Raw genomic sequence first — 17,241 nt, forward strand, 5'->3', positions numbered from 1 at the left:
AACCAAGAAAACATGTTTATAATAACAGCAACTATTGCTTTAAAAACCTTAAGCAATCAAGTCATTCTGACTTAAAATACCCAAATTAACCACAAAAATTCAATGAAGGAAGATGTTTTCATCCAGAAAAAGAACTGAGACTGCGCAATAAATGAGTATATATCCACACACAAAGTTATCTGTGTCTAATGGTAATCATCCCAAAGTTTGGAGAGGGAGGGAAGAAAGTTACATGATAACTTTGTGGTATATTTGAAAAGAACAGCAAGTTGTACATAAAAGATCTACAATTTTCTGTTTTTCTATTCTACTTTGTTATGGAAATGCTTTTTTTATTTCCTAAGTTCAGAACAAAACATTTTTTTTATTTTAGCTTTTTATTTACAATACATATGCATGAGTAATTTTTCAGCATTGACCCTTGCAAAACCTTCTGTTCCAACTTTTTCCCACCTTCCCCTCTCCCCCCCCCCCCATGGCAGGTAGACCAATACATATTAAATATGTTAAAGTATAAAAACAAAAACAAGAATTTTTTAAGAAATTTGTTTTAAAAAACTGTTGGCACTTCAGAAGAAAAACAAGAGGAAAAACAAATTACCAATGTCAAATATGAACAAGGGGAAAATATACATATATATACATATATATGTATAGAAAGCTATTTTAGCTCAATTATATTACATTACAGTGAATGTTTTAAATGAAATTAATCTTCAAAAACCTAAAAAACCCAGATTAACAAAATAAAAAATAAAACAGACCATTTACCATTACCAAATAAATAGACCATTACCAAAGAAATCAGAATGATGCATCAAAGAATTCCCAAAGGTTATATATAAAAAAGGAATTCATGGAATAAGAAGTTAATCTTATTCTATCAAAGACTGAAAGAACAATTAATTCAAAAATTGCATAACCGATTTACAAAAGTGGAGAATGAAGATACTATAACATTTCCCCTCAGATAAAAATGGGTCTTGGTAACCACCTTTATCAGAAAAAAACAAGGTAAGAAAACTACTACCATTTATACTAAATATCAAAGCAAAAATACTGAAAAAAAAAAATAATGGGATAACAAGCAGAAAAAAAAACAGACATTGCAGAAAAAAAACAGACATTGATATGCATAGTTGATCCAATTATGAGAAAAATCTTTGACCACATAGATAATGCAAAGAAATAGGAAATCACATAATTGTCAATAGAAGCAAGGATTTTCTTTGGTTTCTTTTTATTTTGTTTTTGGGGGTTTGCAAACTACAGCACCTAGTTCTACTGATAGCAAGAAAAATCATGGGAAAAAATGTACCTTTCTTTAAGGATGGTAAATAATATATATCTGGAACAAAAACACATAATATGTGTAAAGAATAAGCCTAGAGATTTTTCTAGTAAGATCTAATAAGATAAAAACAACAATTTATATCATTATCATTATTTAATATAGTCCTAAACATTTTATCTATAAAATAAGAAAAAGAAATTGATTTAATAATCATAGGAGAAAGCAAAATTATATTTCTGTAGATATAATGTTTTACATAGAAAATCTAGTTATTTAAATAAAATAAAAATCAATTGAATCAATTAGTAACCTCAGGAAAAATAGCCTAATATAAAATAAACCCTCCTAAATTGGTCTTTCAGTATATAACTAACAACACCCAGCAGAAAGAAAAGAAAAATCAATTCAAAATAACTATGTAATTATATATAAAGCATCTGCAGATCCAGCAACCAGGACACATACAGGAATTAAATGACTATTACAATGAAATATTCTTTAGAGAAATACATATTGAAATAATTAGACAGTTAATAATTATTCAGTCTAGACCAATATATAATGAAAATGACACCACTACCTAAATTAATTTATATAGTCAATGCCATGAAACTAACAAAGGATAACTTTATAGTACTGGACAAAAAAATAACATATTTCCTCTGGCAGTTCAAAAGGTTCACAATTTCAAAGTAAATCATGAAAACTAAAAAGGAAAGGATACTAGAAGTCATCAGTAGATCTCAAAACAATAATCATCAAAGTTATGTGATACTAGTTAAAAATATGTGTCAAACAGTAGGTTAGGTACACAAGATCCAGAAGCAATAAACATAGTAGAATAAATGTTTAATAAAACAAAGGACCCCAAATATAGGAAGGACTCACTTATTCAACAAGAACCATAGGAAAAAATTGAAAATAGGCTATCAGCAATTTGTTTTTCCAGTTTTGTTTGACATTTTAGGTTCATAAGGTTTTTTTGGCAAAGGTACTGGAAATGTTTGCCATTTCCTTCTCTATTTTATGCACACAGGGATCAAGTAATTTGTTCAGAGTCACAGAGATAAGTGCCTATGGTCACATCTAAATGCTGATCTTTCTGATTCTACACACAATACTCTATCCACTTTACTACCTAGCTGTCTTGCCAGAAAATAGATGCGACAAAATATCTTAAACCACAATAAGTAAACAAGTATTTATTACTACATATGTTCCAAATAGATAGAGGATCTAAATATAACAGGTCATCTCACATATAAATTAAAGGAGCAGGGAGACTTATGAATGAGTCCCTATTTATGGCTGGCAAATTTGTTCTTGAACAAATTATGTAGAAGAGCAAAAAAATATATATATAATGAACAATTTGATTACATAAAACTGAAAAGACTTTTCACAAACTAAATCAATTCAGTTAAAATTAAAAGTTATAAATCAATGCAGTTAAAATTAAATTAAATTAAATTAAAATTAAAATTAAAAGACAGTTATAAAAGTTGAAACTGATGTCCTTGATATATAAGGAAGTAATTCCAATAAAAAAATAAGAGCCATTCCTGGTAGACAAATGGTCATAAGATATGAACAGACAGTTCTAAAAACAAAGGCAAACTATCTATACATATGCGGAAAAAAGGCTTCAAATTAATATAAGAGCAATTCAAATTAAAACAATTCTGACTTACTACCCAATACCTATCAGATTGCCAAAGATGTTTAAAAAGGAAAATGAAGAATGGCAGAAGGACTATAGAAGACCAGGCACTTGAATGCATTACTGGCAGAAGGACTATAGAAGACCAGGCACTTGAATGCATTACTGATGTAGCTATGAACAGATCTAGCCATTCTGTAAAGTACCTTAAAACGATATGGGAAAAAGTCAGTTTGCTCAAGTCAGATTTTCTGATCCATATTGTGCCATTTGATCTATTCAGAGGCAAATATCACAAAAGAAATCAAAGAAAAATGGAAATGACAACTGTGTATATATAGAAGCACTTTCTGTTGTATCAAAGGATTGGAACAACAGATATGCATATCCAATGGCAAATGGGATTATACCTAATTTTACAGGATAAATTATTCTTAAACTCAACCCCAGCTATTTTGTTCTTTGAACTATATAACTTTCCAAGATCAATAGTCAGTTATCTTTTAGTGTAGAAACTGCTAGGTCTTGTGAAATCCTGACTAGAAAAATATAAAAAAGAATGTGAAAAGAAAATCCCATTTTAAATTGATCTGGAAAACAGATCAAGGAAACACAACATAATAATTATCAGACTACCTGAAAGTTGTGGTTTTAAAAAAACCTGAATATAATAAAAGAAATTATGGAAAACTACCTTTAAATTCTAGAACAGGAGGGGAAAATGGTTAGGAAAAAAACTAATGTTCACCACCAGAAAGAGATCCCATGAAGAAAATTTAAGGAATGTCATAGCTAAATTCCAAAACTCTCAGTGCTACAGGAAAAGAAAAATGTTGCCAACAAACAAGAAAAAAACTAAGTATTGAGGAAATACAGTCAGGATTCCATAAGACCTAGAGGTTTCTACACTAAAGGATAATGGACTATTAATCTTGGAACATTATGTATTTCAAAGAACAAAAGATCTAGGGTCGAATTTAAGAATAACTTACCTTGCAAAATTAGGTATAATCCCATTTGAAGTGGGGGGGGAGGAGGACAGAGAGAGAATGGATATTTAACAAACTGAAAGCCTTTCAATTATTTGAAACACAAAGGTCAAAACTCAATGAAGAATTCAATATAATAAATCTAAAAAAAAAAAAAAGTATTCTTAAAACTAGCATCATTAATAAGGTAGTTTCAAAGAAAGGTTGGGGCTGAGTTGTATATGATGGAGTGATTCTAAAAAATAAAATTGGGCAGGAAAAGTTAAAAGGGAGTAATTACATTATAAAAATGAGACATGAAAAGAAGAATACAGAGGAAGCAAGTAGAGGTAAAGAGCTGGTAATGTTAGAACCTTGCTCTCATCTGGGTTGAAAAAAACAAAAAACTTGTTAATCTGGAAGGGTGAAGAAGTTTTCTGAACATATAGAGATGAGAAAATAGAGAAGGTAGGAGAGGGACTTTTAGAAGAGTTATGAATAAATGTCAGTGTTATGGAAATGCTTATTTTGTCCTTTGAAGTAAAAATAAACTTAGGGAAAAAACATAAAGAAGAGAACAAAGTAAGCAATATGGGTAAGTATCAGTTTTGGAACTACCTCACTAAATGTACTATAAGGGTAACAAAAAGGTGACCCATCATAGAGAGTAAGGGATTAATTTTAAAATATTTTTTCTTATCTTTATATATGGAAATTATTTTCGTGGATATTTGTCAAGTTCACAATAAAAACAAATTTTAAAGCAAATCATTACATTAAAAAATGAAATCACAATCTTATATATCAGTAGCACTAAATTTCATAATGAGCAGTAGTTAACTTGAAAGCAGAGGATAACAAAGGAACTTTTAAGGATCTATCAAAAGAAAGAAGATGACCTAATATGATTGACAGTTGGAATGATAACTGATCAGGGAGAAAAGGCAGCTCAATTCATTCTTCTGAATTTTTTGCCCAAGAAAATTGGTTTCTCAATAGAAGAGAAAAAACTAAAAATAAAAGAACAGTTAATGAGGATTGATGCCTACACTTAAAAAGAAGGTAAATGAACATTGAATAGTTCAAGTTACCTAGTTCAAACAAACTACATTTTAAAGTAGTGAAGAGGCAGTTATGATTGCTGAGTCATTATCAGTAATCAGTGAAAAACAGAGAAAGAAAGGTAACAGTGCTAGGAAAGGGTAAATTCTGTCTTGATTTTCAAAAAGGAAAGAAAATGGAAATGATAAGCCAGCTTATCATTAACTTTAATTACTGACAGATTTCTAGAAAATATTAGTGAATACCGAAAACAGGTCATGTTAATCTAACTTTTTTATTTCTGGATGGGTTTTATAAATTGTCACATTAAGTTTACCAAGAATTTAGCAAAGTACTTTTTAACTCCTCTCATACTATTTGCAGGGAAAAGATGGAGAGATATAAGCTAAATAATGGGATAGTTAAGATGAATTTAGAATCTGGAACTAAAGAACTGCCATTAAGAGAATTGTGGCTTCGAGTGGCTCGCACATTTGGTCCTCTGCTTCTGAATATAATAATGGTTTAGGAGCTGGTTTCCAAATCTATTCCTTATGCTTACAAGCTTTGTGACCTTGAGAAAGTCATTAAATATCCCTAGATTTTATGTAAAGTAAGAAGATTAAACTAGGTAGTTTTTGAGGTTCCTATAAGTTCTTAATCTGATAGTTGGAAATCAAAGCATAAGAAGGCAAAGTAATAATCTGTAAATGACAAAAATCTAATGCACTATTGGTGGAGTTGTGAAGTGATCCAACTATTGTGGAAAGCAATTTGGAAGTTTGCCCAAAGGGCCCTAAAACTCTGCATACCTTTTGATTCAGCAGTCTCTACTGGGTCTGTATCCCAAAGAGATCATAAAAAAGGATCCATATGTGCAAAAATGTTTGTAACAGCTCTTTTTGGGGTGACAAAGAATTAGAAAATGAGTAGATGCCCATCATTGGGGAATGAAATTATGTCATAAGAAAATAATGGAATATTATATGTCTACAAAAAATGATAAATAGGCCGATTTTAGAAGACTTGGAAAGATTTATATGAACTGATGCTGAGCAAAACAAGCAGAACCAAGAAAACATTGTACAGCCACAGCAAGATTATGCAATGATCAACTACGACAGTTTAGTGATGCAAGGCAATCTCAGTAAACTTTGGATGGAAAACACCATCTGCATCCAGAAAGAAATCATGGAAGCTGAATGTAAATCAATGCATGCTATGCTTACTTTTTTTTTTCCTCCTATTTTTTTTCCTCTTGCGGTTTTTTTCTTTTTTTTTGGATTTTTTTTTCTCCCAACACAACTCATAAGGAAATGTAACCAAAAAAAAAAAGAATGTACATGTATAAACTCCTTCTCCCCAGTGATGTTTTAACATGTAACTGGGGAAAATAAAAATTTAACAAAATAAAATAAAATGAGCTGGAGAAGGATATGGCAAACCACTCCACTATCTTTGCCAAAAAACACCCAAATGGAGTCACAAAGAACTTGTCATACTGAAAACAAATGAATAATGAACAACATTCATTGATCGGTTTAAAGAATTGGAAATGTGAAATCTGAAGAAGAGAAAATTTAAGGTGTATATAATTTTTTTTTTGAGCAAAGAATGGGAATTATAAAAAAGGAAAATTAGGCTTGATGCTAGGGAAAACTTTTTTTAGCTTAATTTTTTTTTCTATTTTATGTAAAGATAGTTTTCAACATTCACCTTTGTAAGATTTTGAGATTCCAATTTTTCTCCCTTCTTCCTCTGTTCTTTCTCTCCCCTATCTCCAAAATAGTAAGCAATCTGATATAGGTTATACATGTACAATTGATGAGATTAGATTCAAGAAACGAAAATGAGGAAATTAGGGTTCCTGGTGGTCAGCGAGTTAGATAATGAGGTTAGTGGCAGGTTTGGGGTTCAGGGAACCAAATGAAGGGATTTAGCTCCCCTAAATCCCCTTTGGATTCAGCTCAAGGTAGGGAGTTGTGGGAACTCCCTTTTGGTGGTGCAAAGGTCCTTTGTAAAGGAATTTACAAATCCAAAAAGCTAGACTGATAAAATGAAGTTTATTATTGGCACTGGGAAGTCAGCCTTTGCTATGCATGAAAAGAAAGACTGAATTCCTTAGTGGCAAGATCCTGGCAGAGAAGTAAAGTTTCTAGTAGAGAAATCCCAACAGAGAGGTATAAAGTCTCATTAGGGAAATAGGTGAGGGAGATAAAGAGAGGCCAGTGCTGAAAGAGGATATCATTTCAGTGGGCAGAGATTGCTGCTATGTCAGGGATGGCCTATTAGGTCCTCTGCAAGGACTGAGCCCCAACTTGGCTCTTTTTATCTACAAGTTGGTGGTAGCTCTTGATGGGGGTGCGTACAGCTTAAGCTGAAATCAAATAGAAAATCTTCAAATTGAATGGATGTCTCTTCAATTCAATAGGGTTGGAATTCTTTAGCTCAGGACACAACCAGCCCCACCTAGATAACAGAATGAAGCTGTTTGTCTTGTTTCCCTCAGGTGGGGTTTTTACAGAGCAGGATTCAAGGAGACTTTCTCCTTGAAGGAGTTTTAGAGCGTTTCGGGGCTCCCTTGTCACAATCATGATAAACATTTCCTCAGTAATACTGTTGTGATAGAAGACTCAGAACAAAAAAGAAAAACCACAAGCAAGAAAATACATTTCTTATAGAACATTCCATTAACATTCATATGCCACAACTTCTTCAGCCATCCCTCAATTAATAGACATCCCTTCAAATTTCCAATTTTTTGCCATCACAAAAACAGATGCTATAAATATTTTTCTACATGTGGATCCTTTTCAAAAATTTTTAACAATTAGAATTACTTAACAGTAGAATGGTCTGACAAGAGAGATAATGATCTTCTTTATCAAATGTTTTCAAGCTTAAGATGAATAATCACCTGTCATTGTTATAAAAGGGGGGATTCTCTTTTTAGGTATAGGTTAGATTAAATGACTGCTGAAGTTCCTTCCAAGTATGAAATCTTGTGGCTTTTTTCCATTGCTTCTTGTGCCCCCCTAACTTTGACTTGTGGTTGTAGAGTGTCACCAAAAGAATACTGTTTAAAAGAACAAGCTTTGATTTAAAGACACAAAAAATAGATGTAAGAAAATATTTTCTCCAATTCACCTGCAAATTGGATATGGAACATTAGGTTTTTTTTTTTTTTTAATGTATTAATTAATTTGCTCATTTTTTAAACTTTTTCTTTAAAAAAAAATTATAATAAGGGATAATGGAGGCAGGAAGATAAAATGGAAATTCAGGATATGTAAAAACAAAGATAATGATGAAAACTTACTTCTTAAAAATTTCCCAGTCTCTCCAAGGAAATCCAGCCTGTCATCCTGTTCAACTTTAGTCCCAGTCCATCATCTAATGACAATATTTGTCCAAGATATGCTTTATAATGAGTCAATTCAATTAGCTGTCCAAGTGAATATTGTGATTCAGATTATAGGATTTACTCAGTTTTTTCTTTATTAATAAATAACTATTAGGTGCCTACTAAGAGACACTATTGTACTAGGTGCTTAGAGATATAAATAAATAATAAGTCTCTACCACTCAAAAAGTTTACATTTCAATGGAAAAAGACAATAGGAAGCTTAAAAGGAAGGTAGAGAAAGATTTGGAAGTATTGGGAGATGATGAGGAGATCCAAAGAATTCTAGAAGCAATGTAGCTGATAGGGAACTGGGAAGACTTGCTGGTGAGTCCCCAATGTAAATAGATGACCTGGGATCTTTGGTCCTGCCCTCTAAACAAAAAAAGATACTAATGAGTTATTAGTATCAGGCAAATTCAATCTTGAATGATAATGAGATTTTCCAGTGGTAAATCTCCCAAGGAAGGAAGAAAGGCATTATGAAAAAGTTTAAAAGAGATCCAAAAGCAGTGTGGCCAGTACAGAATGTACCGTAGTCTGTAGTGTGGTCCTTGCTCCACCACCTTAAATAGAAGCCAGAGCCCATGGCTCTGCCCTTCAGTCAGAAAGTCTAAGCAAACAGGCAGAGATTTCTGAGTTGTGAGTAACAGGCAGATTCAGTCTAGCATGAGATTTCCCAATGATGAGCTTCCTAGGGAAAGATACCCTAAAGAAGTATCCTTATGGATAATTAGGCTTGATGCTTGAACAATTATCAATCACATTTTACAAACTCTGAACAACTGCAGGTTTTGAGCCAAATGGTACTACATGGAACTTGCCATTTATAAATAATCCCTTTATTTAGAATTTATTAGAATCCTCCATGAAGGAGGCAAGTAGGCCCTGAATTACAAAGTTCTGAGTTCAAATTCAGCCTCAATCACTTACAAGTGATCGTAGACAAGTCCCTATCCACCTCAGTTTTGTTAAAAATAAAATGAGGACAACAATAGCACCAAACTCCTAGGATTGCAAAGAGGATCAAAGGAGATAATATCTGTAAAGTGTCTGGAAAAGAGTAGACAATTTATAAATATTTATTTCTTTCCTTCTGTCCTTAATTTTAAATACCAAAAGGACAAAGATTTCTCTGTTGTTGCATCTTTTAAGAAATACATGATTAAGATATATGGATAGGAAATATCTTGCTGAAAAGTGTGTGTGTGTGTGTGTGTGTGTGTGTGTGTAAGAGAGAAAGACTGAGATTATGTTGCAAGGCAGGAAATTCCACATGGAAATAACCTTATTGAGAATAGAGGTTTCCAGTAGTAAGCATCATATGTAACAGGGACAAACTGCAACCATTCCCAATAAGATCAGGAGTGAAACAAGGTTGCCTACTATCACCATTACTATTTAATATTGTATTATAAATGCTAGCTTTAGCAATAAGAGTTGAGAAAGAGATTAAAGGAATAAGAATAGGCAATGAGGAAACCAAATTATCACTCTTTGCTGATGATATGATGGTATACTTAGAGAACCCCAGAGACTCTACTAAAAAGTTACTAGAAACAATCCACACCTTTAGCAAAGTTGCAGGATACAAAAGAAACCCACATAAGTCATCAGCATTCTTATATATCACTAACAAAACCCAACAATTAGAGTTACAAAGAGAAATTCCATTTAAAGTAACTACTGATTGTATACAATATTTAGGAAACTATCTGCCAAGGGAAAATCAGAAACTTTATGAGCAAAACTACAAAACACTTTCCACATAAATTAAGTCTGATCTAAGCAACTGGAAAAATATTAAATGCTCTTGGATTGGGCGAGCAAATATAATAAAGATGACAATACTATCTAAATTAATCTATTTATTTAATGCTATACCAATCAGACTCCCAAAATCTATTTTGATGACCTAGGAAAAATAACAAAGTTCATATGGAAAAACAAAAGGTCAAGAATTTCAAGGGAATTAATGGGAAAAAAAAAATCAAATGAAGGTGGCCTAGCTATATCAGATCTAAAATTATATTATAAAGCAGCAGTTACTAAAACCATCTGGTATTGGCTAAGAAATAGACTAGTTGATCAATGGAATAGGTTAGGTTCAAAGGACAAAACAGCCAAACACTTTAACAATATAGTGTTTGACAAACCCAAAGACCCCAGATTTTGGGATAAGAATGCATTATTTGACAAAAATTGCTGGGAAAATTGGAAATTAGTATGACAGAAACTAGGCATTGACCCACACTTAACACCGTACACAACCAAGATAAGGTCAAAATGGGTTCATGACCTAGGCATAAAGAATGAGATTATAAATAAATTGGAAGAGCATAGGATAGTTTACCTCTCAGACCTGTGGAAGAGGGAGGAATTTATGACCAAAGAAGAACTAGAAATCACTACTGACCACAAAATAGAGAATTTTGATTATATCAAATTGAAAAGTTTCTGTACAAACAAAACAAATGCAGACAAGATTAGAAGGGAAACAATAAACTGGGAAAACATTTTTACAGTCAAAGGTTCTGATAAAGGCCTCATTTCCAAAATATATTGAGAGTTGATTCCAATTTATAAGAAATCAAGGCATTCTCCAATTGATAAATGGTCAAAGGATATGAACAGACAATTCTCAGATGAAGAAATTAAAACTATTTCTAGCCATATGAAAAGATGCTCCAAGTTATTATTAATCAGAGAAATGCAAATTAAGACAACTCTGAGATACCACTACACACCTGTCAGATTGGCTAGAATAACAGGGAAAGATAATGGGGAATGTTGGAGGGGATGTGGGAAAACAGGGACACTGATACATTGTTGGTAGAATTGTGAACACATCCAGCCATTTTGGAGAGCAATTTGGAACTGTGCTCAAAAAGTTATCAAACTGTGCATACCCTTTGATCCAGCAGTGTTTCTACTGGGCTTATACCCCAAAGAGATACTAAAGAAGGGAAAGAGACCTGTATGTGCCAAAATGTTTGTGGCAGCCCTGTTTATAGTGGCTAGAAACTGGAAAATGAATGGATGTCCATCAATTGGAGAACTGTTGAGTAAATTGTGATATATGAACGTTATGGAATATTATTGTTCTGTAAGAAATGACCAGCAGGATGAATACAGAGAGGACTGGTGCGACTTACATGAACTGATGCTAAGTGAAATGAGCAGAACCAGGAGATCATTATATACTTCAACAACAATACTGTTTGAGGATGTATTCTGATGGAAGTGGATTTCTTCGATAAAGAGAGCTAATTCAGTTTCAATTGATCAAGGATGGACAGAAGCAGCTACACCCAAAGAAAGAACACTGGGAAATGACTATAAACTGCTTGCATTTTTGTTTTTCTTCCTGGGTTATTTATACCTTCTGAATCCAATTCTCCCTGTGCAATAAGAGAACTGTTCGGTTCCGCACACATATATTGTATCTAGGATATACTGCAACTTATTTAACATGTAAAGGACTGCTTGCCATCTGGGGGAGGGAGTGGAGGGAGGGAGGGGAAAAATCGGAATAGAAGTGAGTGTAAGGGATAATGCTGTAAAAAATTACCCTGGCATGGGTTCTGTCAATAAAAAGTTATTTAAAATAAAAATATATATATTAAAAAAAGAGAGAGAGAATAGAGGTTTCATACAGTATATAATAGTTCAAACTGTTCCAATATACATTAGTGCTACATTAAAAATCACTTTAAAAAAAAGGTATTTTGGTGGAAAGGAATAAAAGCATACAAGAACTGAAAGTCTGAACATAAAATTTAAGTCACAGGTATGCCATCTTAAATCTAGAAAGCATAGCTATCAGAGGTCATCTTTAAAGGAATGTAGGCACTGGGAATACAAATGAAAAGCAAAAATATTCCCTGCCCTCAAGAAGTTTATTTTCTTTTTGCAAAACAAAAATGTGTTAATCTTTTGTTTTTTCATCACCAAAATTTCTCCCAGTATTCCTCCTACTTTCCCTTCCAGAGAGCCATCCTGATAACAAATCATATTTTGATTAAAAAAAAATATTAATAAGTATATTTATATATAAAAAAGTATGAAAATATGTGCAAGAAGACTAATGTGTGTTTTCATTTTTATTGTTTTCTTGATTTTTCTTTTTAATTTTTTTCTCCTTTTATTTTGACTTTTCTTGTATAACATAATAAATATGTTTAGAAGAATTATACATGTTTAACCTGTATTGGATTATTTTCTGTCTAGGGAAAAGAGTGAAGAAGGAAAGAAGAAAAATCTAGAACACAAGGTTTTTCAAGGGTGAATGTCAAAAAGTATCTTTGCATGTATTTTGAAAATAAAAGGCTGTTATTAAAATTAAAAAAAAAAAAGAATTAGAAGACTAATATGGGGAAAACCAATACATAAAACACTGGAAGTGACAAGGATCAGAAAAGACTTCATTATGGTGCCAAAGTCAAGAATAAATGAGACATTCTAAATGAAAGAAGTAAACACAGAGATCATTCTAGATATAAAGGACAGCTAATGCAAAGGATTAGAATCAGAAGATGGGGAATCATATGAGTAACCCTGAGCAGATCAGTGCTGCTGGGTTAATGTATGTGTAGAATAGGAATAATTTCTTAGAAGACTGGAAAGGCAGGACATTATCAGGTTGTGAAGAATTTTAAAAGCCAGAAAAGTTTATATTTGAACCTAAAGATAATCAGAAACCACTGGAATTAAAAGAATGCAGGAATAGAGGGGAGAGGCAGTGCTACATAGTTAGATCTGAACTTTAGAAAAATCATTTTGACACTTATGTGAAAGATGGACTAGAGTACAGAGAGATTTGAGGCACAGTCCAATTAGAAGACTATCTGAAGGGCAGTTACATGGTACAGTGGATAGAGCACCAACCACCAAGTCAGGAGGACTGGAGTTCAAATTCAGTCTCAGACACTAAACTGTGTGAGGGAGGGAAAAAGGGAGAGGAGTAGAGGAAGAAAGAAGGGAGGGAAGGAGGGAGGAAAGAAGAAGGAGGGAGAGAGGGGGGAGAGAAGGAAGGAAAGAGGAAGGAAAGGAAGAAGGGAAAAGGTGGTGGGGGGGAGAGGGAGGGAAGAGGCAGGGGGAGGGAGGAAGGGAAGTAAAGAGAGAGAGAAAGAATACTATTCCAGTAACTTAGGCAAGAGATGATAATGGCCAATTGTAGAATAATAGCTGAGTGAATGGAAAGAAAAAGACATATAGAAATAATGTTGTGGAGGAATAAACAACAAGATTTGACAATAGATTGAATATATTTTGAGGAGAGAAGTTGAGAATAACACCAAGACTATTTACATCCATGACTATAATAATAGTAGATGGTAGATTGATAGTAATAAAAAAATCCAGAGGAGAGTAAGTATGGGGCGATGAGAAAGTAAGCTTTCTTTTGGCCATGCTGAGTTTGAGATATCTATGAAACACCAAGTTGGAAATGTCTTACAGGCAGATAATGATGCATACATGGCAAATTTAAGCAGAAAGATTAGAGCTGGCTGGACAGATATAGGGACAAATTCCTAAGAAATAAGTCTAGAAAGATAGAGCTGAAGACAGATTTTACATGTCCTTTATCCTGGACAGCACTGGACTGCTGCTCATGAAGCAGCAGAGTAATATGGACAAACTCATACTTTAGGAACACAAATTTGGCAGGCACATGGAAGATTACTAGACAGAAGAGAAACCTAGGGCACAGAGACCAATTAGAAGGCTACTGCAATGTCAAAGTAAATAGTAATGAGGATCTGAATTAGAGAGATGACTGTATGAATGGAAAGGTGGGGAAAAAAAAAAAACCAAGAAACATTATGAAAGTGGATAGGATTTAGCAATTTAAGAACATACTGAGAAATATGAAAAAATGGAGAGTTAAAGATAATTCTGAAGTTTCAAATCAGAATGTTGATAATGTGAAAGAATGTTGCTAATTTTGAAAAAACAAGGAGAGATGAATGCATTTAATAAGAAAAAGTGAGTTGCATTTTGGCCACATTTAGTTTTTGATAAATATGGAACATCCAGGTAGAGAGGTCCTACAGGCAGCTAGTGATAGAAGTCTGCAGCTCAGGATAGATTAGATTAAATCTGAGAGTCACCTGAACAGAGATAGTAAATGAACCCATGAGAGCTGACAAGAATAGAGATAGGACACAGAGAGAAGGGGAAAAGGCAAGGACAAATCCCTGAAGAAAAACTGTTAGGGAACAGGAGACAGATGATGACTCAATAAAATAAACTAAGAAATGGCCAGTAATTTCATAAAAATTTCATTAGAAAAGTAATTCCATAAATTAGTATTCAAGAGGAAGAGATAGTTAAAAATGTAAAATGATAACAAGGATGTCATTATGACATAAATAAGAACAGAAAAGGGTTATCTGATTTGGCAGTTAAATTCGTGATGATCTTAGAGACAATAGTTTTAGTTGAATGATCTGAAAACATGAGTCAAAACATGAGACTGAGAAAAAATATGAGAAGAGACAGAGGCAATAAATATCAAGAATTTTTTCTTTAATCTGGCTGTGAAAGGAAAGAGATAAAGGATCACAAGGACCAGTGAAGCTGTTTTTTGTTTTTGTTTGTTTTGTTTTTTTAAGGTAGGTAAGACTTATCTTAAATTTGTAGGTAGCAGAAAAAAGAACTACAAAAAATAGAACTTAAGGAAGGGGAAGAAAATTCCTGGTTTCCAGGAGGAACAATAGGGGACAGAGTCAAGGACACAAACAGAGGTGCTGTCTTTTACCAACAGATATAAAAATGGCTTCATTCACCTCTTATCAGAAAATGGAGCAAAGTAAAGAATTTAATACCTGTATTTTTCCACCATATTTTAACTTTTATGTGTAATGCTTTCTCTTAAAAGCTTGTCTTCTGAAGGATCTGCTACATTATTATACATCACATTTTTAACATTTAGGATTTTTTGTAAAAATGTATCATACAAAATAAATTAGAATGAAATTCAATTTTTATATGATTTACAATCTGATATTTCTACATTTAGAAATTTTGTTAGAATATTCAAAGTGATTTTATTAACTCTAATTCATTCTATTTAAAGAAAGTGAAAACAAAAAAAATATTTAACCTTTAAGACTCCCTCAGTTCTAACCCTTAGATCCTCAATTAAGCTGATATTCATGTATATATATATATATGTATACATACATATATATATATATATTTTAAACTTTAAAAAATTTTCCTTTAGATTGAATTATGTTACAAAACAATAACTAAATGTTTCTACAAATTGCTTGAACTCTTGCTTCTGTAAACTCAAGGATCAGATAAAACAATACTAATCTATATTACTGGATTTTTTATTAAAATGGTGGCTAATAGGCCATTTTATACCACATTTTTATAAATAATAAAAAGTTTTAGAAATCTAGATAATTCATTACCAGAATATGTTTGCTGCTGCAAACTAGAAGCAGCTACCATAGCGTTCTTCTACTCCAGAAACTTTCTATATATATGAACCAAAGAGCTCCCACATTTTCCATTTTATTTACTCTAAGTACACGCAGGATTCCTACAAGAGGATCTTTAGCATAATTCTGACATTCAAAAATAAATCCAGAAAATCTTAGTTATTTATTGTATGATACAGCATTGGCTGCTTCAAAAAATCATATTGTATTTAAATATGCTAGTTTATCATACAATTAATAAACAAGTTTTACATATCTATGTCTATATACACACATGGGTATGAATGATGCATGCATGTATATATACATATATGTATCAATAATAAAAGACATAAAAATTCAATTTTTTCAGTTATTCCCAATCTAGGAGCTTGAAGTTTTTATGCATTGTTTACAATACAATATTTAAAAGCATTTACAGTCAAAATTAATCTTTAAGATACTCCTTTTTCTTAGGTTATTCAATATTTAACTCTAACAATAAATGCCAAAATTTGAATTCTCTAAAATAATAATTACAATGTCTACTATTTTTTCAGTAAAACAATACTTTAAATGTGTGGATTTTTATAAAAATTGCTTTTATGTAAGTATTTTTGAAATGTTCCACAATTATAATCAATTAAATTATTTTAAATAATAATAAAGAAAATAAAAGCATTAGATGACATGCACACAAAGACATCTGCAGTTCACAAATTTTATCTTTTCTTTCACATTGATTAAACTCTTAGTACTTCTGCTATAGGGAAAAAGTAAATAAGCCTTTTTAGGAGAAGAAAGATTATGAGAATCACTTGGAGTTATAGATCAGTTGGGATTTTTAAATAAATTGATATTCTACATTTAATTTATTATGTGCAAAACCGTTTGGGGATTAACAGATTTTTCTGTTAATTTTTACTGATTTTCAGTTAGTTTTCTAATCCTATTCATTCTCTAAAAAAAAAAAAAAAAATTACAACCATTTAATAAATAATGTTAAAAATAATCAGTTACACATAAATGTTCAAGATCTGAAAATATTGAGTAGCAAAATCCTAAGATTATAATAAACTGTTATGTCTTACATTTTTATTCTGCTTTCAGAGAAATCTACCTTAATTTGCAAAAAACAAAGTATTCTTCATTTTGAAAAGAATATATGAATAAAATTCTAATTAGGATAGGCAAGAAATTTTCAGGAGGTCTAGATTAAGAACAGAGTTTGAGATACAGAATATGGATATAAAACCACCTTAACTTTTCAATCAAGACTATTTCACTGGAGTATAAGAATAGGACAGAGCTTACAGTAAACAACATTTGCAAATAATAAAGGAATAAATAATTCCCAAAAACAATGAAGAGGTGGGGAAAAAACTGAAATACACGAAAAAACACTTTGTTGTCCCAAATTTAAATACAATTTGAGATCT

The 17,241-nt window shown here is 32.1% G+C and overlaps 1 protein-coding gene across 1 annotated transcript in view; it reads right to left on the reverse strand.

Moving 5' to 3' along the window:
* The window catches only part of MAN2A1 (mannosidase alpha class 2A member 1), a 180,702-nt gene that overhangs the window by 127,270 nt on the left and 36,191 nt on the right, over positions 1-17,241 (reverse strand). The window lies entirely within an intron of this gene.

Source organism: Antechinus flavipes, chromosome 1, assembly GCF_016432865.1.
Source record: "Antechinus flavipes isolate AdamAnt ecotype Samford, QLD, Australia chromosome 1, AdamAnt_v2, whole genome shotgun sequence".
NCBI lineage: Eukaryota > Metazoa > Chordata > Mammalia > Dasyuromorphia > Dasyuridae > Antechinus > Antechinus flavipes.